At 46.6% G+C, this 26,941-nt stretch overlaps 1 non-coding gene and 60 pseudogenes across 1 annotated transcript; all 61 read right to left on the reverse strand.

The window, feature by feature from the left end:
* Positions 1–53: 53 nt before the first annotated feature.
* On the reverse strand, positions 54–172 carry LOC140289898 (5S ribosomal RNA; annotated as a pseudogene).
* Positions 173–444: 272 nt separating this feature from the next.
* LOC140292107 (5S ribosomal RNA) lies at positions 445–563 on the reverse strand (annotated as a pseudogene).
* A 269-nt stretch (positions 564–832) lies between these two features.
* LOC140294735 (5S ribosomal RNA) lies at positions 833–951 on the reverse strand (annotated as a pseudogene).
* Positions 952–1,223: 272 nt separating this feature from the next.
* On the reverse strand, positions 1,224–1,342 carry LOC140320030 (5S ribosomal RNA; annotated as a pseudogene).
* A 269-nt stretch (positions 1,343–1,611) lies between these two features.
* Positions 1,612–1,730, reverse strand: LOC140292109 (5S ribosomal RNA; annotated as a pseudogene).
* Positions 1,731–1,999: 269 nt separating this feature from the next.
* LOC140290346 (5S ribosomal RNA) lies at positions 2,000–2,118 on the reverse strand (annotated as a pseudogene).
* Positions 2,119–2,387: 269 nt separating this feature from the next.
* On the reverse strand, positions 2,388–2,506 carry LOC140289899 (5S ribosomal RNA; annotated as a pseudogene).
* Positions 2,507–2,778: 272 nt separating this feature from the next.
* On the reverse strand, positions 2,779–2,897 carry LOC140292110 (5S ribosomal RNA; annotated as a pseudogene).
* Positions 2,898–3,166: 269 nt separating this feature from the next.
* Positions 3,167–3,285, reverse strand: LOC140272959 (5S ribosomal RNA; annotated as a pseudogene).
* Positions 3,286–3,554: 269 nt separating this feature from the next.
* On the reverse strand, positions 3,555–3,673 carry LOC140289900 (5S ribosomal RNA; annotated as a pseudogene).
* Positions 3,674–3,945: 272 nt separating this feature from the next.
* LOC140292111 (5S ribosomal RNA) lies at positions 3,946–4,064 on the reverse strand (annotated as a pseudogene).
* Positions 4,065–4,333: 269 nt separating this feature from the next.
* LOC140294736 (5S ribosomal RNA) lies at positions 4,334–4,452 on the reverse strand (annotated as a pseudogene).
* Positions 4,453–4,724: 272 nt separating this feature from the next.
* On the reverse strand, positions 4,725–4,843 carry LOC140320037 (5S ribosomal RNA; annotated as a pseudogene).
* Positions 4,844–5,490: 647 nt separating this feature from the next.
* LOC140311841 (5S ribosomal RNA) lies at positions 5,491–5,609 on the reverse strand (annotated as a pseudogene).
* A 269-nt stretch (positions 5,610–5,878) lies between these two features.
* On the reverse strand, positions 5,879–5,997 carry LOC140288376 (5S ribosomal RNA; annotated as a pseudogene).
* Positions 5,998–6,267: 270 nt separating this feature from the next.
* Positions 6,268–6,386, reverse strand: LOC140295732 (5S ribosomal RNA; annotated as a pseudogene).
* Positions 6,387–6,655: 269 nt separating this feature from the next.
* Positions 6,656–6,774, reverse strand: LOC140289901 (5S ribosomal RNA; annotated as a pseudogene).
* A 237-nt stretch (positions 6,775–7,011) lies between these two features.
* LOC140291660 (5S ribosomal RNA) lies at positions 7,012–7,130 on the reverse strand (annotated as a pseudogene).
* Positions 7,131–7,399: 269 nt separating this feature from the next.
* LOC140296155 (5S ribosomal RNA) lies at positions 7,400–7,517 on the reverse strand (annotated as a pseudogene).
* Positions 7,518–8,562: 1,045 nt separating this feature from the next.
* Positions 8,563–8,681, reverse strand: LOC140317676 (5S ribosomal RNA; annotated as a pseudogene).
* Positions 8,682–8,950: 269 nt separating this feature from the next.
* Positions 8,951–9,069, reverse strand: LOC140288447 (5S ribosomal RNA; annotated as a pseudogene).
* Positions 9,070–9,338: 269 nt separating this feature from the next.
* Positions 9,339–9,457, reverse strand: LOC140293196 (5S ribosomal RNA; annotated as a pseudogene).
* Positions 9,458–9,726: 269 nt separating this feature from the next.
* On the reverse strand, positions 9,727–9,845 carry LOC140300552 (5S ribosomal RNA; annotated as a pseudogene).
* Positions 9,846–10,114: 269 nt separating this feature from the next.
* LOC140299082 (5S ribosomal RNA) lies at positions 10,115–10,233 on the reverse strand. Its single transcript, XR_011914665.1, has one exon. It is a non-coding gene; the product is annotated as a 5S ribosomal RNA (ribosomal RNA).
* Positions 10,234–10,502: 269 nt separating this feature from the next.
* Positions 10,503–10,621, reverse strand: LOC140296680 (5S ribosomal RNA; annotated as a pseudogene).
* A 269-nt stretch (positions 10,622–10,890) lies between these two features.
* On the reverse strand, positions 10,891–11,009 carry LOC140289852 (5S ribosomal RNA; annotated as a pseudogene).
* A 269-nt stretch (positions 11,010–11,278) lies between these two features.
* LOC140294400 (5S ribosomal RNA) lies at positions 11,279–11,396 on the reverse strand (annotated as a pseudogene).
* Positions 11,397–12,441: 1,045 nt separating this feature from the next.
* On the reverse strand, positions 12,442–12,560 carry LOC140292272 (5S ribosomal RNA; annotated as a pseudogene).
* A 269-nt stretch (positions 12,561–12,829) lies between these two features.
* Positions 12,830–12,948, reverse strand: LOC140293714 (5S ribosomal RNA; annotated as a pseudogene).
* A 269-nt stretch (positions 12,949–13,217) lies between these two features.
* Positions 13,218–13,336, reverse strand: LOC140300553 (5S ribosomal RNA; annotated as a pseudogene).
* Positions 13,337–13,983: 647 nt separating this feature from the next.
* LOC140289678 (5S ribosomal RNA) lies at positions 13,984–14,102 on the reverse strand (annotated as a pseudogene).
* A 272-nt stretch (positions 14,103–14,374) lies between these two features.
* Positions 14,375–14,493, reverse strand: LOC140292318 (5S ribosomal RNA; annotated as a pseudogene).
* Positions 14,494–14,762: 269 nt separating this feature from the next.
* LOC140291812 (5S ribosomal RNA) lies at positions 14,763–14,881 on the reverse strand (annotated as a pseudogene).
* Positions 14,882–15,150: 269 nt separating this feature from the next.
* LOC140293992 (5S ribosomal RNA) lies at positions 15,151–15,269 on the reverse strand (annotated as a pseudogene).
* Positions 15,270–15,538: 269 nt separating this feature from the next.
* LOC140316474 (5S ribosomal RNA) lies at positions 15,539–15,657 on the reverse strand (annotated as a pseudogene).
* Positions 15,658–16,314: 657 nt separating this feature from the next.
* LOC140295633 (5S ribosomal RNA) lies at positions 16,315–16,433 on the reverse strand (annotated as a pseudogene).
* A 269-nt stretch (positions 16,434–16,702) lies between these two features.
* Positions 16,703–16,821, reverse strand: LOC140301094 (5S ribosomal RNA; annotated as a pseudogene).
* Positions 16,822–17,090: 269 nt separating this feature from the next.
* Positions 17,091–17,209, reverse strand: LOC140295015 (5S ribosomal RNA; annotated as a pseudogene).
* A 272-nt stretch (positions 17,210–17,481) lies between these two features.
* Positions 17,482–17,600, reverse strand: LOC140294957 (5S ribosomal RNA; annotated as a pseudogene).
* Positions 17,601–17,869: 269 nt separating this feature from the next.
* On the reverse strand, positions 17,870–17,988 carry LOC140309365 (5S ribosomal RNA; annotated as a pseudogene).
* Positions 17,989–18,257: 269 nt separating this feature from the next.
* Positions 18,258–18,376, reverse strand: LOC140300741 (5S ribosomal RNA; annotated as a pseudogene).
* Positions 18,377–18,645: 269 nt separating this feature from the next.
* LOC140275255 (5S ribosomal RNA) lies at positions 18,646–18,764 on the reverse strand (annotated as a pseudogene).
* A 269-nt stretch (positions 18,765–19,033) lies between these two features.
* On the reverse strand, positions 19,034–19,152 carry LOC140289679 (5S ribosomal RNA; annotated as a pseudogene).
* Positions 19,153–19,424: 272 nt separating this feature from the next.
* On the reverse strand, positions 19,425–19,543 carry LOC140292320 (5S ribosomal RNA; annotated as a pseudogene).
* Positions 19,544–19,812: 269 nt separating this feature from the next.
* On the reverse strand, positions 19,813–19,931 carry LOC140282704 (5S ribosomal RNA; annotated as a pseudogene).
* Positions 19,932–20,200: 269 nt separating this feature from the next.
* On the reverse strand, positions 20,201–20,319 carry LOC140275260 (5S ribosomal RNA; annotated as a pseudogene).
* Positions 20,320–20,588: 269 nt separating this feature from the next.
* On the reverse strand, positions 20,589–20,707 carry LOC140289680 (5S ribosomal RNA; annotated as a pseudogene).
* Positions 20,708–20,979: 272 nt separating this feature from the next.
* Positions 20,980–21,098, reverse strand: LOC140292321 (5S ribosomal RNA; annotated as a pseudogene).
* Positions 21,099–21,367: 269 nt separating this feature from the next.
* LOC140291813 (5S ribosomal RNA) lies at positions 21,368–21,486 on the reverse strand (annotated as a pseudogene).
* A 269-nt stretch (positions 21,487–21,755) lies between these two features.
* On the reverse strand, positions 21,756–21,874 carry LOC140296086 (5S ribosomal RNA; annotated as a pseudogene).
* Positions 21,875–22,143: 269 nt separating this feature from the next.
* On the reverse strand, positions 22,144–22,262 carry LOC140316481 (5S ribosomal RNA; annotated as a pseudogene).
* A 269-nt stretch (positions 22,263–22,531) lies between these two features.
* Positions 22,532–22,650, reverse strand: LOC140297038 (5S ribosomal RNA; annotated as a pseudogene).
* A 269-nt stretch (positions 22,651–22,919) lies between these two features.
* LOC140295634 (5S ribosomal RNA) lies at positions 22,920–23,038 on the reverse strand (annotated as a pseudogene).
* A 269-nt stretch (positions 23,039–23,307) lies between these two features.
* LOC140301095 (5S ribosomal RNA) lies at positions 23,308–23,426 on the reverse strand (annotated as a pseudogene).
* Positions 23,427–23,695: 269 nt separating this feature from the next.
* LOC140295017 (5S ribosomal RNA) lies at positions 23,696–23,814 on the reverse strand (annotated as a pseudogene).
* A 269-nt stretch (positions 23,815–24,083) lies between these two features.
* On the reverse strand, positions 24,084–24,202 carry LOC140282068 (5S ribosomal RNA; annotated as a pseudogene).
* Positions 24,203–24,599: 397 nt separating this feature from the next.
* LOC140292923 (5S ribosomal RNA) lies at positions 24,600–24,718 on the reverse strand (annotated as a pseudogene).
* A 269-nt stretch (positions 24,719–24,987) lies between these two features.
* Positions 24,988–25,106, reverse strand: LOC140311842 (5S ribosomal RNA; annotated as a pseudogene).
* A 272-nt stretch (positions 25,107–25,378) lies between these two features.
* LOC140320050 (5S ribosomal RNA) lies at positions 25,379–25,497 on the reverse strand (annotated as a pseudogene).
* Positions 25,498–25,766: 269 nt separating this feature from the next.
* Positions 25,767–25,885, reverse strand: LOC140290347 (5S ribosomal RNA; annotated as a pseudogene).
* Positions 25,886–26,282: 397 nt separating this feature from the next.
* LOC140292924 (5S ribosomal RNA) lies at positions 26,283–26,401 on the reverse strand (annotated as a pseudogene).
* Between the last annotated feature and the right edge of the window lie 540 nt (positions 26,402–26,941).

Raw genomic sequence — 26,941 nt, forward strand, 5'->3', positions numbered from 1 at the left:
GGGTGATCAGACGTTACAACAAAAGACATGCAGGTGGTAGAGAGAAGAGAAAAAGCTTACAGCACCTGGTATTCCCAAGCTGTCTCCTATCCAAGTACTAACCAGGTACAACCCTGCTTGGCGTCCGAGATCAGACGAGGTCGGGCTTATTCAGGGTGGTGTGGCCGTAAGCAACAATGTCTCTGACAAATGTGCATTATATAGGTACTGGAATCATACGGTTCCTCTATGCAACCAGATAATTGCCGAGAAAGGCTGATGTGTAGCGGGCAAATCATCTTCTTCCCTGACGTGATAATTTTCTCCAGCTGAACATGAGACTCTCAGATCACTTCGTGTCTGCCAACAAAGCAGCAGAAGCTGAAGATGACCAACTTCCTCATGTGTCACAGGGTGATCAGACGTTGCAACAAAAGACATGCAGGTGGTAGAGAGAAGAGAAAAAGCTTACAGCACCTGGTATTCCCAAGCTGACTCCTATCCAAGTACTAACCAGGTACAACCCTGCTTGGCGTCCGAGATCAGACGAGGTCGGGCTTATTCAGGGTGGTGTGGCCGTAAGCAACAATGTCTCTGACAAATGTGCATTATATAGGTACTGGAATCATACGGTTCCTCTATGCAACCAGATAATTGCCGAGAAAGGCTGATGTGTAGCGGACAAATCATCTTCTCTGATGTGATCATTCTCTGCAACTGAAACTGAGACTCTCAGATCACCTCGTGTCTATCAACAAAGCAGCAGCAGCTGAAGATGACCAACTTCTTCACGTGTCACAGGGTGATCAGACGTTGCAACAAAAGACATGCAGGTGGTAGAGAGAAGAGAAAAAGCTTACAGCACCTGGTATTCCCAAGCTGTCTCCTATCCAAGTACTAACCAGGTACAACCCTGCTTGGCGTCGGAGATCAGACGAGGTCGGGCTTATTCAGGGTGGTGTGGCCGTAAGCAACAATGTCTCTGACAAATGTGCATTATATAGGTACTGGAATCATACGGTTCCTCTATGCAACCAGATAATTGCCGAGAAAGGCTGATGTGTAGCGGGCAAATCATCTTCTTCCCTGACGTGATAATTTTCTCCAGCTGAACATGAGACTCTCAGATCACTTCGTGTCTGCCAACAAAGCAGCAGAAGCTGAAGATGACCAACTTCCTCATGTGTCACAGGGTGATCAGACGTTGCAACAAAAGACATGCAGGTGGTAGAGAGAAGAGAAAAAGCTTAAGGTACCTGGTATTCCCAAGCGGTCTCCCATTCAAGTACTAACCAGGCCCAACCGTGCTTGGCTTCCGAGATCAGACGAGGTCGGGCTTATTCAGGGTGGTGTGGCCGTAAGCAACAATATCGGTGACAAATGTGCATTATATAGGTACTGGAATCATACACTTCCTCTGTATAACCAGATAATTGCCGAAAAAGGCTGACTTGTAGTGGATTCATCTTCCTCCTTGATGTGATTATTCTCTGGAGCTGAAACTGAGACTCTCAGATCACCTTGTGTCTATCAACAAAGCAGCAGCAGCTGAAGATGACCAACTTCTTCACGTGTCACAGGGTGATCAGACGTTGCAACAAAAGACATGCAGGTGGTAGAGAGAAGAGAAAAAGCTTACAGCACCTGGTATTCCCAAGCTGACTCCTATCCAAGTACTAACCAGGTACAACCCTGCTTGGCGTCCGAGATCAGACGAGGTCGGGCTTATTCAGGGTGGTGTGGCCGTAAGCAACAATGTCTCTGACAAATGTGCATTATATAGGTACTGGAATCATACGGTTCCTCTATGCAACCAGATAATTGCCGAGAAAGGCTGATGTGTAGCGGGGAAATCATCTTCTCTGATGTGATCATTATCTGCAACTGAAACTGAGACTCTCAGATCACTTCGTGTCAGCCAACAAAGCAGCAGCAGCTGAAGATGACCAACTTCTTCACGTGTCACAGGGTGATCAGACGTTGCAACAAAAGACATGCAGGTGGTAGAGAGAAGAGAAAAAGCTTACAGCACCTGGTATTCCCAAGCTGTCTCCCATCCAAGTACTAACCAGGTACAACCCTGCTTGGCGTCCGAGATCAGACGAGGTCGGGCTTATTCAGGGTGGTGTGGCCGTAAGCAACAATGTCTCTGACAAATGTGCATTATATAGGTACTGGAATCATACGGTTCCTCTATGCAACCAGATAATTGCCGAGAAAGGCTGATGTGTAGCGGGCAAATCATCTTCTCTGATGTGATCATTCTCTGCAACTGAAACTGAGACTCTCAGATCACCTCGTGTCTATCAACAAAGCAGCAGCAGCTGAAGATGACCAACTTCTTCACGTGTCACAGGGTGATCAGACGTTACAACAAAAGACATGCAGGTGGTAGAGAGAAGAGAAAAAGCTTACAGCACCTGGTATTCCCAAGCTGTCTCCTATCCAAGTACTAACCAGGTACAACCCTGCTTGGCGTCCGAGATCAGACGAGGTCGGGCTTATTCAGGGTGGTGTGGCCGTAAGCAACAATGTCTCTGACAAATGTGCATTATATAGGTACTGGAATCATACGGTTCCTCTATGCAACCAGATAATTGCCGAGAAAGGCTGATGTGTAGCGGGCAAATCATCTTCTTCCCTGACGTGATAATTTTCTCCAGCTGAACATGAGACTCTCAGATCACTTCGTGTCTGCCAACAAAGCAGCAGAAGCTGAAGATGACCAACTTCCTCATGTGTCACAGGGTGATCAGACGTTGCAACAAAAGACATGCAGGTGGTAGAGAGAAGAGAAAAAGCTTACAGCACCTGGTATTCCCAAGCTGACTCCTATCCAAGTACTAACCAGGTACAACCCTGCTTGGCGTCCGAGATCAGACGAGGTCGGGCTTATTCAGGGTGGTGTGGCCGTAAGCAACAATGTCTCTGACAAATGTGCATTATATAGGTACTGGAATCATACGGTTCCTCTATGCAACCAGATAATTGCCGAGAAAGGCTGATGTGTAGCGGGCAAATCATCTTCTCTGATGTGATCATTATCTGCAACTGAAACTGAGACTCTCAGATCACTTCGTGTCAGCCAACAAAGCAGCAGCAGCTGAAGATGACCAACTTCTTCACGTGTCACAGGGTGATCAGACGTTGCAACAAAAGACATGCAGGTGGTAGAGAGAAGAGAAAAAGCTTACAGCACCTGGTATTCCCAAGCAGTCTCCCATCCAAGTACTAACCAGGTACAACCCTGCTTGGCGTCCGAGATCAGACGAGGTCGGGCTTATTCAGGGTGGTGTGGCCGTAAGCAACAATGTCTCTGACAAATGTGCATTATATAGGTACTGGAATCATACGGTTCCTCTATGCAACCAGATAATTGCCGAGAAAGGCTGATGTGTAGCGGGCAAATCATCTTCTCTGATGTGATCATTCTCTGCAACTGAAACTGAGACTCTCAGATCACCTCGTGTCTATCAACAAAGCAGCAGCAGCTGAAGATGACCAACTTCTTCACGTGTCACAGGGTGATCAGACGTTACAACAAAAGACATGCAGGTGGTAGAGAGAAGAGAAAAAGCTTACAGCACCTGGTATTCCCAAGCTGTCTCCTATCCAAGTACTAACCAGGTACAACCCTGCTTGGCGTCCGAGATCAGACGAGGTCGGGCTTATTCAGGGTGGTGTGGCCGTAAGCAACAATGTCTCTGACAAATGTGCATTATATAGGTACTGGAATCATACGGTTCCTCTATGCAACCAGATAATTGCCGAGAAAGGCTGATGTGTAGCGGGCAAATCATCTTCTTCCCTGACGTGATAATTTTCTCCAGCTGAACATGAGACTCTCAGATCACTTCGTGTCTGCCAACAAAGCAGCAGAAGCTGAAGATGACCAACTTCCTCATGTGTCACAGGGTGATCAGACGTTGCAACAAAAGACATGCAGGTGGTAGAGAGAAGAGAAAAAGCTTACAGCACCTGGTATTCCCAAGCTGACTCCTATCCAAGTACTAACCAGGTACAACCCTGCTTGGCGTCCGAGATCAGACGAGGTCGGGCTTATTCAGGGTGGTGTGGCCGTAAGCAACAATGTCTCTGACAAATGTGCATTATATAGGTACTGGAATCATACGGTTCCTCTATGCAACCAGATAATTGCCGAGAAAGGCTGATGTGTAGCGGACAAATCATCTTCTCTGATGTGATCATTCTCTGCAACTGAAACTGAGACTCTCAGATCACCTCGTGTCTATCAACAAAGCAGCAGCAGCTGAAGATGACCAACTTCTTCACGTGTCACAGGGTGATCAGACGTTGCAACAAAAGACATGCAGGTGGTAGAGAGAAGAGAAAAAGCTTACAGCACCTGGTATTCCCAAGCTGTCTCCTATCCAAGTACTAACCAGGTACAACCCTGCTTGGCGTCGGAGATCAGACGAGGTCGGGCTTATTCAGGGTGGTGTGGCCGTAAGCAACAATGTCTCTGACAAATGTGCATTATATAGGTACTGGAATCATACGGTTCCTCTATGCAACCAGATAATTGCCGAGAAAGGCTGATGTGTAGCGGGCAAATCATCTTCTTCCCTGACGTGATAATTTTCTCCAGCTGAACATGAGACTCTCAGATCACTTCGTGTCTGCCAACAAAGCAGCAGAAGCTGAAGATGACCAACTTCCTCATGTGTCACAGGGTGATCAGACGTTGCAACAAAAGACATGCAGGTGGTAGAGAGAAGAGAAAAAGCTTAAGGTACCTGGTATTCCCAAGCGGTCTCCCATTCAAGTACTAACCAGGCCCAACCGTGCTTGGCTTCCGAGATCAGACGAGGTCGGGCTTATTCAGGGTGGTGTGGCCGTAAGCAACAATGTCTCTGACAAATGTGCATTATATAGGTACTGGAATCATACGGTTCCTCTATGCAACCAGATAATTGCCGAGAAAGGCTGATGTGTAGCGGGCAAATCATCTTCTCTGATGTGATCATTCTCTGCAACTTAAACTGAGACTCTCAGATCACTTCGTGTCAGCCAACAAAGCAGCAGCAGCTGAAGATGACCAACTTCCTCATGTGTCACAGGGTGATCAGACGTTGCAACAAAAGACATGCAGGTGGTAGAGAGAAGAGAAGAAGCTTACAGCACCTGGTATTCCCAAGCAGTCTCCCATCCAAGTACTAAGGAGGTTCAACCCTGCTTGGCTTCCGAGATCAGACATGTTCAGGGTGGTGTGGCCGTAAGCAACAATGTGTCTGACAAATGTGCATTATATAAGTACAGGAATCATACGGTTCCTCTATGTAACCAGATAATTGCTGAGAAAGGCTGATCTGTAGTGGGCACATCTTCTTCCCTGAAGTGATTATTCTCTTTAGCTGAAACTGAGACTCTCAGATCACTTCGTGTCTTCCAACAAAGCAGCAGCAGCTGAAGATGGCCAACTTCCTCATGTGTCACAGGGTGATCAGACGTTGCAACAAAAGACATGCAGGTGGTAGAGAGAAGAGAAAAAGCTTAAGGCACCTGGTATTCCCAAGCGGTCTCCCATTCAAGTACTAACCAGGCCCAACCCTGCTTGGCTTCCGAGATCAGACGAGGTTGGGCTTATTCAGGGTGGTGTGGCCGTAAGCAACAATATCGGTGACAAATGTGCATTATATAGGTACTGGAATCATACACTTCCTCTGTATAACCAGATAATTGCCGAAAAAGGCTGACTTGTAGTGGATTCATCTTCCTCCTTGATGTGATTATTCTCTGGAGCTGAAACTGAGACTCTCAGATCACCTCGTGTCTATCAACAAAGCAGCAGCAGCTGAAGATGACCAACTTCTTCACGTGTCACAGGGTGATCAGACGTTGCAACAAAAGACATGCAGGTGGTAGAGAGAAGAGAAAAAGCTTACAGCACCTGGTATTCCCAAGCTGACTCCAATCCAAGTACTAACCAGGTACAACCCTGCTTGGCGTCCGAGATCAGACGAGGTCGGGCTTATTCAGGGTGGTGTGGCCGTAAGCAACAATGTCTCTGACAAATGTGCATTATATAGGTACTGGAATCATACGGTTCCTCTATGCAACCAGATAATTGCCGAGAAAGGCTGATGTGTAGCGGACAAATCATCTTCTCTGATGTGATCATTCTCTGCAACTGAAACTGAGACTCTCAGATCACCTCGTGTCTATCAACAAAGCAGCAGCAGCTGAAGATGACCAACTTCTTCACGTGTCACAGGGTGATCAGACGTTGCAACAAAAGACATGCAGGTGGTAGAGAGAAGAGAAAAAGCTTTACAGCACCTGGTATTCCCAAGCTGTCTCCTATCCAAGTACTAACCAGGTACAACCCTGCTTGGCGTCCGAGATCAGACGAGGTCGGGCTTATTCAGGGTGGTGTGGCCGTAAGCAACAATGTCTCTGACAAATGTGCATTATATAGGTACTGGAATCATACGGTTCCTCTATGCAACCAGATAATTGCCGAGAAAGGCTGATGTGTAGCGGACAAATCATCTTCTCTGATGTGATCATTCTCTGCAACTGAAACTGAGACTCTCAGATCACCTCGTGTCTATCAACAAAGCAGCAGCAGCTGAAGATGACCAACTTCTTCACGTGTCACAGGGTGATCAGACGTTGCAACAAAAGACATGCAGGTGGTAGAGAGAAGAGAAAAAGCTTACAGCACCTGGTATTCCCAAGCTGTCTCCTATCCAAGTACTAACCAGGTACAACCCTGCTTGGCGTCCGAGATCAGACGAGGTCGGGCTTATTCAGGGTGGTGTGGCCGTAAGCAACAATGTCTCTGACAAATGTGCATTATATAGGTACTGGAATCATACGGTTCCTCTATGGAACCAGATAATCATCTTCTCTGATGTGATCATTATCTGCAACTGAAACTGAGACTCTCAGATCACTTCGTGTCAGCCAACAAAGCAGCAGCAGCTGAAGATGACCAACTTCCTCATGTGTCACAGGGTGATCAGAAGTTGCAACAAAAGACATGCAGGTGGTAGAGAGAAGAGAAGAAGCTTACAGCACCTGGTATTCCCAAGCAGTCTCCCATCCAAGTACTAAGGAGGCCCAACCCTGCTTGGCTTCCGAGATCAGACGAGGTTGGGCTTATTCAGGGTGGTGTGGCCGTAAGCAACAATATCGGTGACAAATGTGCATTATATAGGTACTGGAATCATACACTTCCTCTGTATAACCAGATAATTGCCGAAAAAGGCTGACTTATAGTGGGTTCATCTTCCTCCTTGATGTGATTATTCTCTGGAGCTGAAACTGAGACTCTCAGATCACCTCGTGTCTATCAACAAAGCAGCAGCAGCTGAAGATGACCAGCTTCTTCACGTGTCACAGGGTGATCAGACGTTGCAACAAAAGACATGCAGGTGGTAGAGAGAAGAGAAAAAGCTTACAGCACCTGGTATTCCCAAGCAGTCTCCCATCAAATACTAAGCAGGCCTAAACCTGCTTGGCTTCCGAGATCAGACGAGGTCGGGCTTATTCAGGGTGGTGTGGCCGTAAGCGACAATGTCTGTGACAAATGTGCATTATATAGGTACTGGAATCATACGGTTCCTCTATGCAACCAAATAATTGCAGAGAAAAGCTGACTTGTAGTGGGCACATCTTCTTCTCTGATGTGATTATTCTCTCCAGCTGAAACTGAGACTCTCAGATTACCTCATGTCTGCCAACAAAGCAGCAGGAGCTGAAGATGACCAACTTCCTCATGTGTCACAGGGTGATCAGACGTTGCAACAAAAGACATGCAGGTGGTCGAGAGAAGACAAAAAGCTTACAGCACCTGGTAATCCCAAGCAGACTCCCATCTAAGTACTAACCAGGCCCAACCCTACTTGGCTTCCGAGATAAGACAAGGTGGGGCTTATTCAGGGTGGTGTGGCGGTAAGCAAATATATTTGTTACAAATGTGAATTATATAGGTACTGGAATCATACACTTCCTCTATGAAACCAGATAATTGCCGAGAAAGGCTGATGTGTAGTGGGGATATCATCTTCTCTGATGTGATCATTCTCTTCAGCTGAAACTGAGACTCTTAGATCACTTCGTGTCTGCCAACAAAGCAGCAGCAGCTGAAGATGACCAACTTCCTCATGTGTCACAGGGTGATCAGACGTTGCAACAAAACACATGCAGGTGGTAGAGAGAAGAGAAACAGCTTACAGCACCTGGTATTCCCAAGCAGTCTCCCATTGAAGTACAAACCAGACCCAACCCTGCTTGGCTTCCGAGATAAGACAAGGTGGGGCTTATTCAGGGTGGTGTGGCGGTAAGCGACAATATCTGTTACAAATGTGAATTATATAGGTACTGGAATCATACACTTGCTCTATGAAACCAGATAATTGCCGAGAAAGGCTGATGTGTAGTGGGCATATCATCTTCTCTGATGTGATCATTCTCTTCAGCTGAAACTGAGACTCTCAGATCACTTCGTGTCTGCCAACAAAGCAGCAGCTGCTGAAGATGACCAACTTCCTCATGTGTCACAGGGTGATCAGACGTTGCAACAAAAGACATGCAGGTTGTAGAGAGAAGAGAAAACGCTTACAGCACCTGGTATTCCCAAGCAGTCTCCCATTCAAGTACTAACCAGGACCAACCCTGCTTGGCTTCTGAGATCAGACGAGGTCGGGCATGTTCAGGGTGGTGTGGCCGTAAGCAGCAATGTATCTGACAAATGTGCATTATATAGGCACTGGAATCATACGGTTCCTCTATGCAACCAGATAATTGCCGAGAAAGGCTGATGTGTAGCGGGTGTATCATCTTCTCTGATGTGATCATTCTCTTCAGCTGAAACTGAGACTCTCAGATCACTTCGTGTCTGCCAACAAAGCAGCAGCTGCTGAAGATGACCAACTTCCTCATGTGTCACAGGGTGATCAGACGTTGCAACAAAAGACATGCAGGTTGTAGAGAGAAGAGAAAACGCTTACAGCACCTGGTATTCCCAAGCAGTCTCCCATTAAAGTACTAACCAGGCCCAACCCTCCTTGGCTTCCGAGATCAGACGAGGTCGGGCTTATTCAGGGTGGTGTGGCCGTAAGGAACAATTTCTGTGACAAATGTGCATTATATAGGTACTGGAATCATACACTTCCTCTATGTAACCAGATAATTGCAGAGAAAGGCTGACTTGTTATGGAAACATCTTCTTCCCTGATGTGATTATTCTCTGCAGCTGAAACTGAGACTCTCAGATCACTTCGTGTCTGCCAACAAAGCAGCAGCAGCTGAAGATGACCAACTTCCTCATGTGTCACAGGGTGATCAGACGTTGCAACAAAAGACATGCAGGTTGTAGAGAGAAGAGAAAACTCTTACAGAACCTGGTATTCCCAAGCAGTCTCCCATTAAAGTACTAACCAGGCCCAACCCTCCTTGGCTTCCGAGATCAGACGAGGTCGGGCTTATTCAGGGTGGTGTGGCCGTAAGGAACAATTTCTGTGACAAATGTGCATTATATAGGTACTGGAATCATACAATTCCTCTATGTAACCAGATAATTGCAGAGAAAGGCTGATCTGTTATGGGCACATCTTCTTCCCTGATGTGATTATTCTCTGCAGCTGAAACTGAGACTCTCAGATCACTTCGTGTCTGCCAACAAAGCAGCAGCAGCTGAAGATGACCAACTTCGTCATGTGTCACAGGGTGATCAGACGTTGCAACAAAAGACATGCAGGTGGTCGAGAGAAGACAAAAAGCTTACAGCTCCTGGTATTCCCAAGCGGTCTCCCATTTAAGTACTAACCAGGCCCAACCCTCCTTGGCTTCCGAGATCAGACGAGGTCGGGCATGTTCAGGGTGGTGTGGCCGTAAGCAACAATGTGTCTGACAAATGTGCATTATATAAGTACAGGAATCATACGGTTCCTCTATGTAACCAGATAATTGCTGAGAAAGGCTGATCTGTAGTGGGCACATCTTCTTCCCTGAAGTGATTATTCTCTTTAGCTGAAACTGAGACTCTCAGATCACTTCGTGTCTTCCAACAAAGCAGCAGCAGCTGAAGATGGCCAACTTCCTCATGTGTCACAGGGTGATCAGACGTTGCAACAAAAGACATGCAGGTGGTAGAGAGAAGAGAAAAAGCTTACAGCACCTGGTATTCCCAAGCGGTCTCCCATTCAAGTACTAACCAGGCCCAACCCTGCTTGGCTTCCGAGATCAGACGAGGTTGGGCTTATTCAGGGTGGTGTGGCCGTAAGCAACAATATCGGTGACAAATGTGCATTATATAGGTACTGGAATCATACACTTCCTCTGTATAACCAGATAATTGCCGAAAAAGGCTGACTTGTAGTGGATTCATCTTCCTCCTTGATGTGATTATTCTCTGGAGCTGAAACTGAGACTCTCAGATCACCTCGTGTCTATCAACAAAGCAGCAGCAGCTGAAGATGACCAACTTCTTCACGTGTCACAGGGTGATCAGACGTTGCAACAAAAGACATGCAGGTGGTAGAGAGAAGAGAAAAAGCGTACAGCAACTGGTATTCCCAAGCTGTCTCCCATCCAAGTACTAACCAGGTACAACCCTGCTTGGCGTCCGAGATCAGACGAGGTCGGGCTTATTCAGGGTGGTGTGGCCGTAAGCAACAATGTCTCTGACAAATGTGCATTATATAGGTAATGGAATCATACGGTTCCTCTATGCAACCAGATAATTGCCGAGAAAGGCTGATGTGTAGCGGGCAAATCATCTTCTCTGATGTGATCATTATCTGCAACTGAAACTGAGACTCTCAGATCACTTCGTGTCAGCCAACAAAGCAGCAGCAGCTGAAGATGACCAACTTCTTCACGTGTCACAGGGTGATCAGACGTTGCAACAAAAGACATGCAGGTGGTAGAGAGAAGAGATAAAGCTTACAGCACCTGGTATTCCCAAGCTGTCTCCCATCCAAGTACTAAGGAGGCCCAACCCTGCTTGGCTTCCGAGATCAGACGAGGTCGGGCTTATTCAGGGTGGTGTGGCCGTAAGCAACAATATCGGTGACAAATGTGCATTATATAGGTACTGGAATCATACACTTCCTCTGTATAACCAGATAATTGCCGAGAAAGGCTGACTTATAGTGGGTTCATCTTCCTCCTTGATGTGATTATTCTCTGGAGCTGAAACTGAGACTCTCAGATCACCTCGTGTCTATCAACAAAGCAGCAGCAGCTGAAGATGACCAGCTTCTTCACGTGTCACAGGGTGATCAGACGTTGCAACAAAAGACATGTAGGTGGTAGAGAGAAGAGAAAAAGCTTACAGCACCTGGTATTCCCAAGCAGTCTCCCATCAAGTACTAAGCAGGCCTAAACCTGCTTGGCTTCCGAGATCAGACGAGGTCGGGCTTATTCAGGGTGGTTTGGCCGTAAGCGACAATGTCTGTGACAAATGTGCATTATATAGGTACTGGAATCATACGGTTCCTCTATGCAACCAAATAATTGCAGAGAAAAGCTGACTTGTAGTGGGCACATCTTCTTCTCTGATGTGATTATTCTCTCCAGCTGAAACTGAGACTCTCAGATTACCTCATGTCTGCCAACAAAGCAGCAGGAGCTGAAGATGACCAACTTCCTCATGTGTCACAGGGTGATCAGACGTTGCAACAAAAGACATGCAGGTGGTCGAGAGAAGACAAAAAGCTTACAGCACCTGGTAATCCCAAGCAGTCTCCCATCTAAGTACTAACCAGGCCCAACCCTACTTGGCTTCCGAGATAAGACAAGGTGGGGCTTATTCAGGGTGGTGTGGCGGTAAGCAAATATATTTGTTACAAATGTGAATTATATAGGTACTGGAATCATACACTTCCTCTATGAAACCAGATAATTGCCGAGAAAGGCTGATGTGTAGTGGGCATATCATCTTCTCTGATGTGATCATTCTCTTCAGCTGAAACTGAGACTCTTAGATCACTTCGTGTCTGCCAACAAAGCAGCAGCAGCTGAAGATGACCAACTTCCTCATGTGTCACAGGGTGATCAGACGTTGCAACAAAACACATGCAGGTGGTAGAGAGAAGAGAAACAGCTTACAGCACCTGGTATTCCCAAGCAGTCTCCCATTGAAGTACAAACCAGACCCAACCCTGCTTGGCTTCCGAGATAAGACAAGGTGGGGCTTATTCAGGGTGGTGTGGCGGTAAGCGACAATATCTGTTACAAATGTGAATTATATAGGTACTGGAATCATACACTTGCTCTATGAAACCAGATAATTGCCGAGAAAGGCTGATGTGTAGTGGGCATATCATCTTCTCTGATGTGATCATTCTCTTCAGCTGAAACTGAGACTCTCAGATCACTTCGTGTCTGCCAACAAAGCAGCAGCTGCTGAAGATGACCAACTTCCTCATGTGTCACAGGGTGATCAGACGTTGCAACAAAAGACATGCAGGTTGTAGAGAGAAGAGAAAACGCTTACAGCACCTGGTATTCCCAAGCAGTCTCCCATTAAAGTACTAACCAGGCCCAACCCTCCTTGGCTTCCAAGATCAGACGAGGTCGGGCTTATTCAGGGTGGTGTGGCCGTAAGGAACAATTTCTGTGACAAATGTGCATTATATAGGTACTGGAATCATACACTTCCTCTATGTAACCAGATAATTGCAGAGAAAGGCTGACTTGTTATGGAAACATCTTCTTCCCTGATGTGATTATTCTCTGCAGCTGAAACTGAGACTCTCAGATCACTTCGTGTCTGCCAACAAAGCAGCAGCAGCTGAAGATGACCAACTTCCTCATGTGTCACAGGGTGATCAGACGTTGCAACAAAAGACATGCAGGTTGTAGAGAGAAGAGAAAACGCTTACAGAACCTGGTATTCCCAAGCAGTCTCCCATTAAAGTACTAACCAGGCCCAACCCTCCTTGGCTTCCGAGATCAGACGAGGTCGGGCTTATTCAGGGTGGTGTGGCCGTAAGGAACAATTTCTGTGACAAATGTGCATTATATAGGTACTGGAATCATACAATTCCTCTATGTAACCAGATAATTGCAGAGAAAGGCTGACTTGTTATGGGCACATCTTCTTCCCTGATGTGATTATTCTCTGCAGCTGAAACTGAGACTCTCAGATCACTTCGTGTCTGCCAACAAAGCAGCAGCAGCTGAAGATGACCAACTTCGTCATGTGTCACAGGGTGATCAGACGTTGCAACAAAAGACATGCAGGTGGTCGAGAGAAGACAAAAAGCTTACAGCTCCTGGTATTCCCAAGCGGTCTCCCATTTAAGTACTAACCAGGCCCAACCCTCCTTGGCTTCCGAGATCAGACGAGGTCGGGCATGTTCAGGGTGGTGTGGCCGTAAGCAACAATGTCTCTGACAAATGTGCATTATATAGGTACAGGAATCATACGGTTCCTCTATGCAACCAGATAATTGCCGAGAAAGGCTGATGTGTAGCGGGCAAATCATCTTCTCTGATGTGATCATTCTCTGCAACTTAAACTGAGACTCTCAGATCACTTCGTGTCAGCCAACAAAGCAGCAGCAGCTGAAGATGACCAACTTCCTCATGTGTCACAGGGTGATCAGACGTTGCAACAAAAGACATGCAGGTGGTAGAGAGAAGAGAAAAAGCTTACAGCACCTGGTATTCCCAAGCAGTCTCCCATCCAAGTACTAAGGAGGCTCAACCCTGCTTGGCTTACGAGATCAGGCATGTTCAGGGTGGTGTGGCCGTAAGCAACAATGTGTCTGACAAATGTGCATTATATAAGTACAGGAATCATACGGTTCCTCTATGTAACCAGATAATTGCAGAGAAAGGCTGACTTGTTATGGGCACATCTTCTTCCCTGATGTGATTATTCTCTGCAGCTGAAACTGAGACTCTCAGATCACTTCGTGTCTGCCAACAAAGCAGCAGCAGCTGAAGATCACCAACTTCCTCATGTGTCACAGGGTGATCAGACGTTGCAACAAAAGACATGCAGGTTGTAGAGAGAAGAGAAAACGCTTACAGCACCTGGTATTCCCAAGCAGTCTACCATCCAAGTACTAACCAGGCTCAAACGTGCTTGGCTTCCGAGATCAGACGAGGTCGGGTATATTCAGGGTGGTGTGGCCGTAAGCAACAATAACTGTGACAAATGTGCATTATATAAGTACTGGAATCATACACTTCCTCTATGTAACCAGATAATTTCCGAGAAAGGCTCACTTGTTATGGGCATATCTTCTTCCCTGATGTGATCATTCTCTGCAACTTAAACTGAGACTCTCAGATCACTTCGTGTCTGCCAACAAAGCAGCAGCAGCTGCTGAAGATGACCAACTTCCTCATGTGTCACAGGGTGATCAGACGTTGCAACAAAAGACATGCAGGTGGTAGAGAGAAGAGAAAAAGCTTACCACACCTGGTATTCCCAAGAGGTCTCCTATCCAAGTACTAACCAGGCCCAAACCTCCTTGGCTTCCGAGATCAGACGAGGTCGAGCATGTTCAGGGTGGTGTGGCCGTAAGCAACAATGTCTCTGACAAATGTGCATTATATAGGTACTGGAATCATACGGTTCCTCTATGCAACCAGATCATTTCCGAGAAAGGCTGATGTGTAGTGGGCACATCTTCTTCCCTGACGTGATTATTCTCTGCAGCTGAAACTGAGACTCTCAGATCACTTTGTGTCTGCCAACAAAGCAGCAGTAGCTGAAGATGACCAACTTCCTCATGTGTCACAGGGTGATCAGACGTTGCAACAAAAGACATGCAGGTGGTAGAGAGAAGAGAAAAAGCTTACAGCACCTGGCATTCCCAGAGAGTCTACCATCCAAGTACAAACCAGGCCCAAACCTGCTTGGCTTCCGAGATCAGACGTGGTCGGGCATATTCAGGGTGGTGTGGCGGTAAGCAACCATAACTGTGACAAATGTGCATTATAAAGGTACTGGAATCATACAGTTCCTCTATGTAACCAGATAATTGCCGAGAAAAGCTGATAAGTAGTGGGCACATCTTCTTCCCTGACGTGATTATTCTCTCGAGCTGAAACTGAGACTCTCAGATCACTTTGTGTCTGCCAACAAAGCAGCAGAAGCTGAAGATGACCAACTTCCTCATGTGTCACAGGGTGATCAGACGTTGCAACAAAAGACATGCAGGTGGTAGAGAGAAGAGAAAAAGCTTACAGCACCTCGTATTCCCAAGAGGTCTTCCATCCAAGTACAAACCAGGCCCAACTGTGCTTGGCTTCCGAGATCAGACGAGGTCGGGCATGTTCAGGGTTGTGTGGCCGTAAGCAACAATGTCTCTGACAAATGTGCATTATATAGGTACTGGAATCATACGGTTCTTCTATGCAACCAGATAATTGCCGAGAAAGGCTGATGTGTAGCGGGTAAATCATCTTCTCTGATGTGATCATTCTCTGCAACTGAAACTGAGACTCTCAGATCACTTCGTGTCTGCCAACAAAGCAGCAGAAGCTGAAGATGACCAACTTCCTCATGTGTCACAGGGTGATCAGACGTTGCAACAAAAGACATGCAGGTGGTAGAGAGAAGAGAAAAAGCTTACAGCACCTGGTATTCCCAAGCGGTCTCCCATCAAAGTACTAACCAGGCCCAACCCTCCTTGGCTTCCGAGATCAGACGAGGTTGGACATATTCAGGGTGGTTTGGCCGTAAGCAACAATCTCTGTGACAAATGCGCATTATATAGGTAATCAAATCATATGGTTCCTCTATGTAACCAGATATTTGCAGAGAAAGGCTGATATGTAGCGGGCATATCTTGTTCCCTGACGTGATAATTCTCTCCAGCTGAAAATGAGACTCTCAGATCACTTCGTGTCTGCCAACAAAGCAGCAGCAGCTGAAGATGACCAACTTCCTCATGTGTCACAGGGTGATCAGACATTGCAACAAAAGACATGCAGGTGGTTGAGAGAAGAGAAAAAGCTTAAAGCACCTGGTATTCCCAAGCTGTCTTCCATCCAAGTACAAACCAGGCCCAACTGTGCTTGGCTTCCGAGATCAGACGAGGAAGGGGATGTTCAGGGTGGTGTGGCCGTAAGCAACAATATCTCTGAAAAATGTGCATTATATAGGTACTGGAATCATACGGTTCCTCTATGCAACCAGATAATTGCAGAGAAAGGCTGATGTGTAGTGGGCACATCTTGTTCCCTGACGTGATCATTCTCTTCAGCTGAAACTGAGACTCTCAGATCACTTTGTGTTTGCCAACAAAGCAGCCGCAGCTGAAGATGACCAAATACCTCATGTGTCACAGGGTGATCAGACGTTGCAACAAAAGACATGTAGGTTGTAGAGAGAAGAGAAAACGCTTACAGCACCTGGTATTCCCAAGCAGTCTCCCATTAAAGTACTAACCAGGCCCAACCCTCCTCGGCTTCCGAGATCAGACGAGGTCAGGCTTATTCAGGGTGGTGTGGCCGTAAGGAACAATTTCTGTGACAAATGTGCATTATATAGGTACTGGAATCATACACTTCCTCTATGAAACCAGATAATTGCCGAGAAAGGCTGACTTGTAGTGGGCACATATTCTTCCCTGATGTGATTATTCTCTGCAGCTGAAACTGAGACTCTCAGATCACTCTGTGTCTGCCAACAAAGCAGCAGCAGCTGAAGATGACCAACTTCCTCATGTGTCACAGGGTGATCAGACGTTGCAAAAAAAGACATGCAGGTGGTAGAGAGAAGAGAAAAAGCTTACAGCACCTGGTATTTTCAAGCGGTCTCCCACCCAAGTACTAACCAGGCCCAACTCTGCTTGGCTTCCGAGATCAGACGAGGTCAGGCATATTCAGGGTGGTGTGGCCGTAAGCAACAATGTCTGTGACAAATGTGCATTATATAAGTACAGGAATCATACGGTTCCTCTATGTAACCAGATAATTGCTGAGAAAGGCTGATGTGTAGTGGGCACATCTTCTTCCCTGACGTGATTATTCTCTTCAGCTGAAACTGAGACTCTCAGATCACTTCGTGTCTTCCAACAAAGCAGCAACAGCTGAAGATGACCAACTTCCTCATGTGTCACAGGGTGATCAGACGTTGCAACAAAACACATGCAGGTGGTAGAGAGAAGAGAAAAAGCTTACAGCACCTGGTACTCCCAAGCTGTCTCCCATCCAAGTACTAACCAGGTACAACCCTGCTTGGCGTCCGAGATCAGACGAGGTCAGGCTTCTTCAGGGTGGTGTGGCCGTAAGCAACAATGTCTCTGACAAATGTGCATTATATAGGTACTGGAATCATACGGTTCCTCTATGCAACCAGATAATTGCCGAGAAAGGCTGATGTGTAGCGGGCAAATAATCTTCTCTGATGTGATCATTCTCTGCAACTGAAACTGAGACTCTCAGATCACTTCGTGTCTGCCAACAAAGCAGCAGCAGCTGCTGAAGATGACCAACTTCCTCATGTGTCATAGGGTGATCAGACGTTGCAACAAAAGACATGCAGGTGGTAGAGAGCAGAGAAAAAGCTTAAAGCACCTGGTATTCCCAAAAGGTCTTCCATCCAAGTACAAACCAGGCCCAACTGTGCTTGGCTTCCGAGATCAGACGAGGGCGGGCATGTTCAGGGTGGTGTGGCCGTAAGCAACAATATCTCTGAAAAATGTGCATTATATAGGTACTGGAATCATACGGTTCCTCTATGCAACCAGATAATTGCAGAGAAAGACTGATGTGTAGTGGGCACATCTTGTTCCCTGACGTGATCATTCTCTTCAGCTGAAACTGAGACTCTCAGATCACTTCGTGTTTGCCAACAAAGCAGCCGCAGCTGAAGATGACCAAATACCTCATGTGTCACAGGGTGATCAGACGTTGCAACAAAACACATGCAGGTGGTAGAGAGAAGAGAAAAACCTTACAGCACCTGGTATTCCCAAAAGGTCTCCCACCCAAGTACTAACCAGGCCCAACACTGCTTGGCTTCCGAGATCAGACGAGGTCAGGCAAATTCAGGGTGGTGTGGCCGTAAGTAACAATGTCTGTGACAAATGTGCATTATATAGGTACAGGAATCATACGGTTCCTCTATGTAACCAGATAATTGCTGAGAAAGGCTGATGTGTAGTGGGCACATCTTCTTCCCTGACGTGATTATTCTCTTCAGCTGAAACTGAGACTCTCAGATCACTTCGTGTCTTCCAACAAAGCAGCAGCAGCTGAAGATGGCCAACTTCCTCATGTGTCACAGGGTGATCAGACGTTGCAACAAAAGACATGCAGGTTGTAGAGAGAAGAGAAAACGCTTACAGCACCTGGTATTCCCAAGCAGTCTCCCATTAAAGTACTAACCAGGCCCAACCCTCCTTGGCTTCCGAGATCAGACGAGGTCAGGCATATTGAGGGTGGTGTGGCCGTAAGCAACAATGTCTGTGACAAATGTGCATTATATAAGTACAGGAATCATACGGTTCCTCTATGTAACCAGATAATTGCTGAGAAAGGCTGATGTGTAGTGGGCACATCTTCTTCCCTGACGTGATTATTCTCTTCAGCTGAAACTGAGACTCTCAGATCACTTCGTGTCTGCCAACAAAGCAGCAGCAGCTGAAGATGACCAACTTCCTCATGTGTCACAGGGAGATCAGACGTTGCAACAAAAGACATGCAGGTTGTTGAGAGAAGAGAAAACGCTTACAGCACCTGGTATTCCCAAGCAGTCTCCCATTAAAGTACTAACCAGGCCCAACCCTCCTTGGCTTCCGAGATCAGACGAGGTCGGGCATATTCAGGGTGGTGTGGCCGTAAGGAACAATTTCTGTGACAAATGTGCATTATATAGGTACTGGAATCATACACTTCCTCTATGTAACCAGATAATTGCAGAGAAAGGCTGACTTGTTATGGGCACATCTTCTTCCCTGATGTGATTATTCTCTGCAGCTGAAACTGAGACTCTCAGATCACTTGGTGTCTGCCAACAAAGCAGCAGCAGCTGAAGATCACCAACTTCCTCATGTGTCACAGGGTGATCAGACGTTGCAACAAAAGACATGCAGGTTGTAGAGAGAAGAGAAAACGCTTACAGCACCTGGTATTCCCAAGCAGTCTACCATCCAAGTACTAACCAGGCTCAAACGTGCTTGGCTTCCGAGATCAGACGAGGTCGGGTATATTCAGGGTGGTGTGGCCGTAAGCAACAATAACTGTGACAAATGTGCATTATATAAGTACTGGAATCATACACTTCCTCTATGTAACCAGATAATTTCCGAGAAAGGCTCACTTGTTATGGGCATATCTTCTTCCCTGATGTGATCATTCTCTGCAACTTAAACTGAGACTCTCAGATCACTTCGTGTCTGCCAACAAAGCAGCAGCAGCTGCTGAAGATGACCAACTTCCTCATGTGTCACAGGGTGATCAGACGTTGCAACAAAAGACATGCAGGTGGTAGAGAGAAGAGAAAAAGCTTACCACACCTGGTATTCCCAAGAGGTCTCCTATCCAAGTACTAACCAGGCCCAAACCTCCTTGGCTTCCGAGATCAGACGAGGTCGAGCATGTTCAGGGTGGTGTGGCCGTAAGCAACAATGTCTCTGACAAATGTGCATTATATAGGTACTGGAATCATACGGTTCCTCTATGCAACCAGATCATTTCCGAGAAAGGCTGATGTGTAGTGGGCACATCTTCTTCCCTGACGTGATTATTCTCTGCAGCTGAAACTGAGACTCTCAGATCACTTTGTGTCTGCCAACAAAGCAGCAGCAGCTGAAGATGACCAACTTCCTCATGTGTCACAGGGTGATCAGACGTTGCAAAAAAAGACATGCAGGTTGTAGAGAGAAGAGAAAAAGCTTACAGCACCTGGTATTTTCAAGCGGTCTCCCACCAAAGTACTAACCAGGCCCAACTCTTCTTGGCTTCCGAGATCAGACGAGGTCAGGCATATTGAGGGTGGTGTGGCCGTAAGCAACAATGTCTGTGACAAATGTGCATTATATAAGTACAGGAATCATACGGTTCCTCTATGTAACCAGATAATTGCTGAGAAAGGCTGATGTGTAGTGGGCACATCTTCTTCCCTGACGTGATTATTCTCTTCAGCTGAAACTGAGACTCTCAGATCACTTCGTGTCTGCCAACAAAGCAGCAGCAGCTGAAGATGACCAACTTCCTCATGTGTCACAGGGAGATCAGACGTTGCAACAAAAGACATGCAGGTTGTTGAGAGAAGAGAAAACGCTTACAGCACCTGGTATTCCCAAGCAGTCTCCCATTAAAGTACTAACCAGGCCCAACCCTCCTTGGCTTCCGAGATCAGACGAGGTCGGGCATATTCAGGGTGGTGTGGCCGTAAGGAACAATTTCTGTGACAAATGTGCATTATATAGGTACTGGAATCATACACTTCCTCTATGTAACCAGATAATTGCAGAGAAAGGCTGACTTGTTATGGGCACATCTTCTTCCCTGATGTGATTATTCTCTGCAGCTGAAACTGAGACTCTCAGATCACTTGGTGTCTGCCAACAAAGCAGCAGCAGCTGAAGATCACCAACTTCCTCATGTGTCACAGGGTGATCAGACGTTGCAACAAAAGACATGCAGGTTGTAGAGAGAAGAGAAAACGCTTACAGCACCTGGTATTCCCAAGCAGTCTACCATCCAAGTACTAACCAGGCTCAAACGTGCTTGGCTTCCGAGATCAGACGAGGTCGGGTATATTCAGGGTGGTGTGGCCGTAAGCAACAATAACTGTGACAAATGTGCATTATATAAGTACTGGAATCATACACTTCCTCTATGTAACCAGATAATTTCCGAGAAAGGCTCACTTGTTATGGGCATATCTTCTTCCCTGATGTGATCATTCTCTGCAACTTAAACTGAGACTCTCAGATCACTTCGTGTCTGCCAACAAAGCAGCAGCAGCTGCTGAAGATGACCAACTTCCTCATGTGTCACAGGGTGATCAGACGTTGCAACAAAAGACATGCAGGTGGTAGAGAGAAGAGAAAAAGCTTACCACACCTGGTATTCCCAAGAGGTCTCCTATCCAAGTACTAACCAGGCCCAAACCTCCTTGGCTTCCGAGATCAGACGAGGTCGAGCATGTTCAGGGTGGTGTGGCCGTAAGCAACAATGTCTCTGACAAATGTGCATTATATAGGTACTGGAATCATACGGTTCCTCTATGCAACCAGATCATTTCCGAGAAAGGCTGATGTGTAGTGGGCACATCTTCTTCCCTGACGTGATTATTCTCTGCAGCTGAAACTGAGACTCTCAGATCACTTTGTGTCTGCCAACAAAGCAGCAGTAGCTGAAGATGACCAACTTCCTCATGTGTCACAGGGTGATCAGACGTTGCAACAAAAGACATGCAGGTGGTAGAGAGAAGACAAAAAGCTTACAGCACCTGGCATTCCCAGAGAGTCTACCATCCAAGTACAAACCAGGCCCAAACCTGCTTGGCTTCCGAGATCAGACGTGGTCGGGCATATTCAGGGTGGTGTGGCGGTAAGCAACCATAACTGTGACAAATGTGCATTATAAAGGTACTGGAATCATACAGTTCCTCTATGTAACCAGATAATTGCCGAGAAAAGCTGATAAGTAGTGGGCACATCTTCTTCCCTGACGTGATTATTCTCTCGAGCTGAAACTGAGACTCTCAGATCACTTTGTGTCTGCCAACAAAGCAGCAGAAGCTGAAGATGACCAACTTCCTCATGTGTCACAGGGTGATCAGACGTTGCAACAAAAGACATGCAGGTGGTAGAGAGAAGAGAAAAAGCTTACAGCACCTCCTATTCCCAAGAGGTCTTCCATCCAAGTACAAACCAGGCCCAACTGTGCTTGGCTTCCGAGATCAGACGAGGTCGGGCATGTTCAGGGTTGTGTGGCCGTAAGCAACAATGTCTCTGACAAATGTGCATTATATAGGTACTGGAATCATACGGTTCTTCTATGCAACCAGATAATTGCCGAGAAAGGCTGATGTGTAGCGGGTAAATCATCTTCTCTGATGTGATCATTCTCTGCAACTGAAACTGAGACTCTCAGATCACTTCGTGTCTGCCAACAAAGCAGCAGAAGCTGAAGATGACCAACTTCCTCATGTGTCACAGGGTGATCAGACGTTGCAACAAAAGACATGCAGGTGGTAGAGAGAAGAGAAAAAGCTTACAGCACCTGGTATTCCCAAGCGGTCTCCCATCAAAGTACTAACCAGGCCCAACCCTCCTTGGCTTCCGAGATCAGACGAGGTTGGACATATTCAGGGTGGTTTGGCCGTAAGCAACAATCTCTGTGACAAATGCGCATTATATAGGTAATCAAATCATATGGTTCCTCTATGTAACCAGATATTTGCAGAGAAAGGCTGATATGTAGCGGGCATATCTTGTTCCCTGACGTGATAATTCTCTCCAGCTGAAAATGAGACTCTCAGATCACTTCGTGTCTGCCAACAAAGCAGCAGCAGCTGAAGATGACCAACTTCCTCATGTGTCACAGGGTGATCAGACATTGCAACAAAAGACATGCAGGTGGTTGAGAGAAGAGAAAAAGCTTAAAGCACCTGGTATTCCCAAGAGGTCTTCCATCCAAGTACAAACCAGGCCCAACTGTGCTTGGCTTCCGAGATCAGACGAGGAAGGGGATGTTCAGGGTGGTGTGGCCGTAAGCAACAATATCTCTGAAAAATGTGCATTATATAGGTACTGGAATCATACGGTTCCTCTATGCAACCAGATAATTGCAGAGAAAGGCTGATGTGTAGTGGGCACATCTTGTTCCCTGACGTGATCATTCTCTTCAGCTGAAACTGAGACTCTCAGATCACTTTGTGTTTGCCAACAAAGCAGCCGCAGCTGAAGATGACCAAATACCTCATGTGTCACAGGGTGATCAGACGTTGCAACAAAAGACATGCAGGTTGTAGAGAGAAGAGAAAACGCTTACAGCACCTGGTATTCCCAAGCAGTCTCCCATTAAAGTACTAACCAGGCCCAACCCTCCTCGGCTTCCGAGATCAGACGAGGTCAGGCTTATTCAGGGTGGTGTGGCCGTAAGGAACAATTTCTGTGACAAATGTGCATTATATAGGTACTGGAATCATACACTTCCTCTATGAAACCAGATAATTGCCGAGAAAGGCTGACTTGTAGTGGGCACATATTCTTCCCTGATGTGATTATTCTCTGCAGCTGAAACTGAGACTCTCAGATCACTCTGTGTCTGCCAACAAAGCAGCAGCAGCTGAAGATGACCAACTTCCTCATGTGTCACAGGGTGATCAGACGTTGCAAAAAAAGACATGCAGGTGGTAGAGAGAAGAGAAAAAGCTTACAGCACCTGGTATTTTCAAGCGGTCTCCCACCCAAGTACTAACCAGGCCCAACTCTGCTTGGCTTCCGAGATCAGACGAGGTCAGGCATATTCAGGGTGGTGTGGCCGTAAGCAACAATGTCTGTGACAAATGTGCATTATATAAGTACAGGAATCATACGGTTCCTCTATGTAACCAGATAATTGCTGAGAAAGGCTGATGTGTAGTGGGCACATCTTCTTCCCTGACGTGATTATTCTCTTCAGCTGAAACTGAGACTCTCAGATCACTTCGTGTCTTCCAACAAAGCAGCAACAGCTGAAGATGACCAACTTCCTCATGTGTCACAGGGTGATCAGACGTTGCAACAAAACACATGCAGGTGGTAGAGAGAAGAGAAAAAGCTTACAGCACCTGGTACTCCCAAGCTGTCTCCCATCCAAGTACTAACCAGGTACAACCCTGCTTGGCGTCCGAGATCAGACGAGGTCAGGCTTCTTCAGGGTGGTGTGGCCGTAAGCAACAATGTCTCTGACAAATGTGCATTATATAGGTACTGGAATCATACGGTTCCTCTATGCAACCAGATAATTGCCGAGAAAGGCTGATGTGTAGCGGGCAAATAATCTTCTCTGATGTGATCATTCTCTGCAACTGAAACTGAGACTCTCAGATCACTTCGTGTCTGCCAACAAAGCAGCAGCTGCTGAAGATGACCAACTTCCTCATGTGTCATAGGGTGATCAGACGTTGCAACAAAAGACATGCAGGTGGTAGAGAGAAGAGAAAAAGCTTAAAGCACCTGGTATTCCCAAGAGGTCTTCCATCCAAGTACTAACTAGGCCCAACCCTCCTTGGCTTCCGAGATCAGACGAGGTCGGGCATGTTCAGGGTGGTGTGGCCGTAAGCAACAATGTCTCTGACAAATGTGCATTATATAGGTACTGGAATCATACGGTTCCTCTATGCAACCAGATCATTTCCGAGAAAGGCTGATGTGTAGTGGGCACATCTTCTTCCCTGACGTGATTATTCTCTGCAGCTGAAACTGAGACTCTCAGATCACTTCGTGTCTGCCAACTACGGTTCCTCTATGCAACCAGATAATTGCCGAGAAAGGCTGATGTGTAGCGGGCAAATCATCTTCTCTGATGTGATCATTCTCTGCAACTGAAACTGAGACTCTCAGATCACTTCGTGTCAGCCAACAAAGCAGCAGCAGCTGAAGATGACCAACTTCCTCATGTGTCACAGGGTGATCAGACGTTGCAACAAAAGACATGCAGGTGGTAGAGAGAAGAGAAAAAGCTTACAGCACCTGGTATTCCCAAGCTGTCTCCCATCCAAGTACTAAGGAGGCTCAACCCTGCTTGGCTTCCGAGATCAGACGAGGTCGGGCATGTTCAGGGTGGTGTGGCCGTAAGCAACAATGTGTCTGACAAATGTGCATTATATAAGTACAGGAATCATACGGTTCCTCTATGTAACCAGATAATTGCTGAGAAAGGCTGATCTGTAGTGGGCACATCTTCTTCCCTGAAGTGATTATTCTCTTTAGCTGAAACTGAGACTCTCAGATCACTTCGTGTCTTCCAACAAAGCAGCAGCAGCTGAAGATGGCCAACTTCCTCATGTGTCACAGGGTGATCAGACGTTGCAACAAAAGACATGCAGGTGGTAGAGAGAAGAGAAAAAGCTTAAGGCACCTGGTATTCCCAAGCGGTCTCCCATTCAAGTACTAACCAGGCCCAACCCTGCTTGGCTTCCGAGATCAGACGAGGTTGGGCTTATTCAGGGTGGTGTGGCCGTAAGCAACAACATCGGTGACAAATGTGCATTATATAGGTACTGGAATCATACGGTTCCTCTATGCAACCAGATAATTGCCGAGAAAGGCTGATGTGTAGCGGGCAAATAATCTTCTTCCCTGACGTGATAATTTTCTCCAGCTGAACATGAGACTCTCAGATCACTTCGTGTCTGCCAACAAAGCAGCAGAAGCTGAAGATGACCAACTTCCTCATGTGTCACAGGGTGATCAGACGTTGCAACAAAAGACATGCAGGTGGTAGAGAGAAGAGAAAAAGCTTAAGGTACCTGGTATTCCCAAGCGGTCTCCCATTCAAGTACTAACCAGGCCCAACCGTGCTTGGCTTCCGAGATCAGACGAGGTCGGGCTTATTCAGGGTGGTGTGGCCGTAAGCAACAATATCGGTGACAAATGTGCATTATATAGGTACTGGAATCATACACTTCCTCTGTATAACCAGATAATTGCCGAAAAAGGCTGACTTGTAGTGGGTTCATCTTCCTCCTTGATGTGATTATTCTCTGGAGCTGAAACTGAGACTCTCAGATCACCTCGTGTCTATCAACAAAGCAGCAGCAGCTGAAGATGACCAACTTCTTCACGTGTCACAGGGTGATCAGACGTTGCAACAAAAGACATGCAGGTGGTAGAGAGAAGAGAAAAAGCTTACAGCACCTGGTATTCCCAAGCTGTCTCCCATCCAAGTACTAACCAGGTACAACCCTGCTTGGCGTCCGAGATCAGACGAGGTCGGGCTTATTCAGGGTGGTGTGGCCGTAAGCAACAACGTCTCTGACAAATGTGCATTATATAGGTACTGGAATCATACGGTTCCTCTATGTAACCAGATAATTGCTGAGAAAGGCTGATGTGTAGTGGGCACATCTTCTTCCCTGACGTGATTATTCTCTGCAGCTGAAACTGAGACTCTCAGATCACTTCGTGTCTGCCAACTACGGTTCCTCTATGCAACCAGATAATTGCCGAGAAAGGCTGATGTGTAGCGGGCAAATCATCTTCTCTGATGTGATCATTCTCTGCAACTTAAACTGAGACTCTCAGATCACTTCGTGTCAGCCAACAAAGCAGCCGCAGCTGAAGATGACCAACTTCCTCATGTGTCACAGGGTGATCAGACGTTGCAACAAAAGACATGCAGGTGGTAGAGAGAAGAGAAAAAGCTTACAGCACCTGGTATTCCCAAGCTGTCTCCCATCCAAGTACTAAGGAGGCTCAACCCTGCTTGGCTTCCGAGATCAGACGAGGTCGGGCATGTTCAGGGTGGTGTGGCCGTAAGCAACAATGTGTCTGACAAATGTGCATTATATAAGTACAGGAATCATACGGTTCCTCTATGTAACCAGATAATTGCTGAGAAAGGCTGATCTGTAGTGGGCACATCTTCTTCTCTGATGTGATTATTCTCTCCAGCTGAAACTGAGACTCTCAGATTACCTCATGTCTGCCAACAAAGCAGCAGGAGCTGAAGATGACCAACTTCCTCATGTGTCACAGGGTGATCAGACGTTGCAACAAAAGACATGCAGGTGGTCAAGAGAAGACAAAAAGCTTACAGCACCTGGTAATCCCAAGCAGTCTCCCATCTAAGTACTAACCAGGCCCAACCCTACTTGGCTTCCGAGATAAGACAAGGTGGGGCTTATTCAGGGTGGTGTGGCGGTAAGCAAATATATTTGTTACAAATGTGAATTATATAGGTACTGGAATCATACACTTCCTCTATGAAACCAGATAATTGCCGAGAAAGGCTGATGTGTAGTGGGCATATCATCTTCTCTGATGTGATCATTCTCTTCAGCTGAAACTGAGACTCTCAG

This window comes from Leuresthes tenuis, unplaced genomic scaffold (genome assembly GCF_036924035.1).
Source record: "Leuresthes tenuis unplaced genomic scaffold, fLeuTen1.0.hap1 SCAF_1, whole genome shotgun sequence".
Lineage (NCBI taxonomy): Eukaryota > Metazoa > Chordata > Actinopteri > Atheriniformes > Atherinopsidae > Leuresthes > Leuresthes tenuis.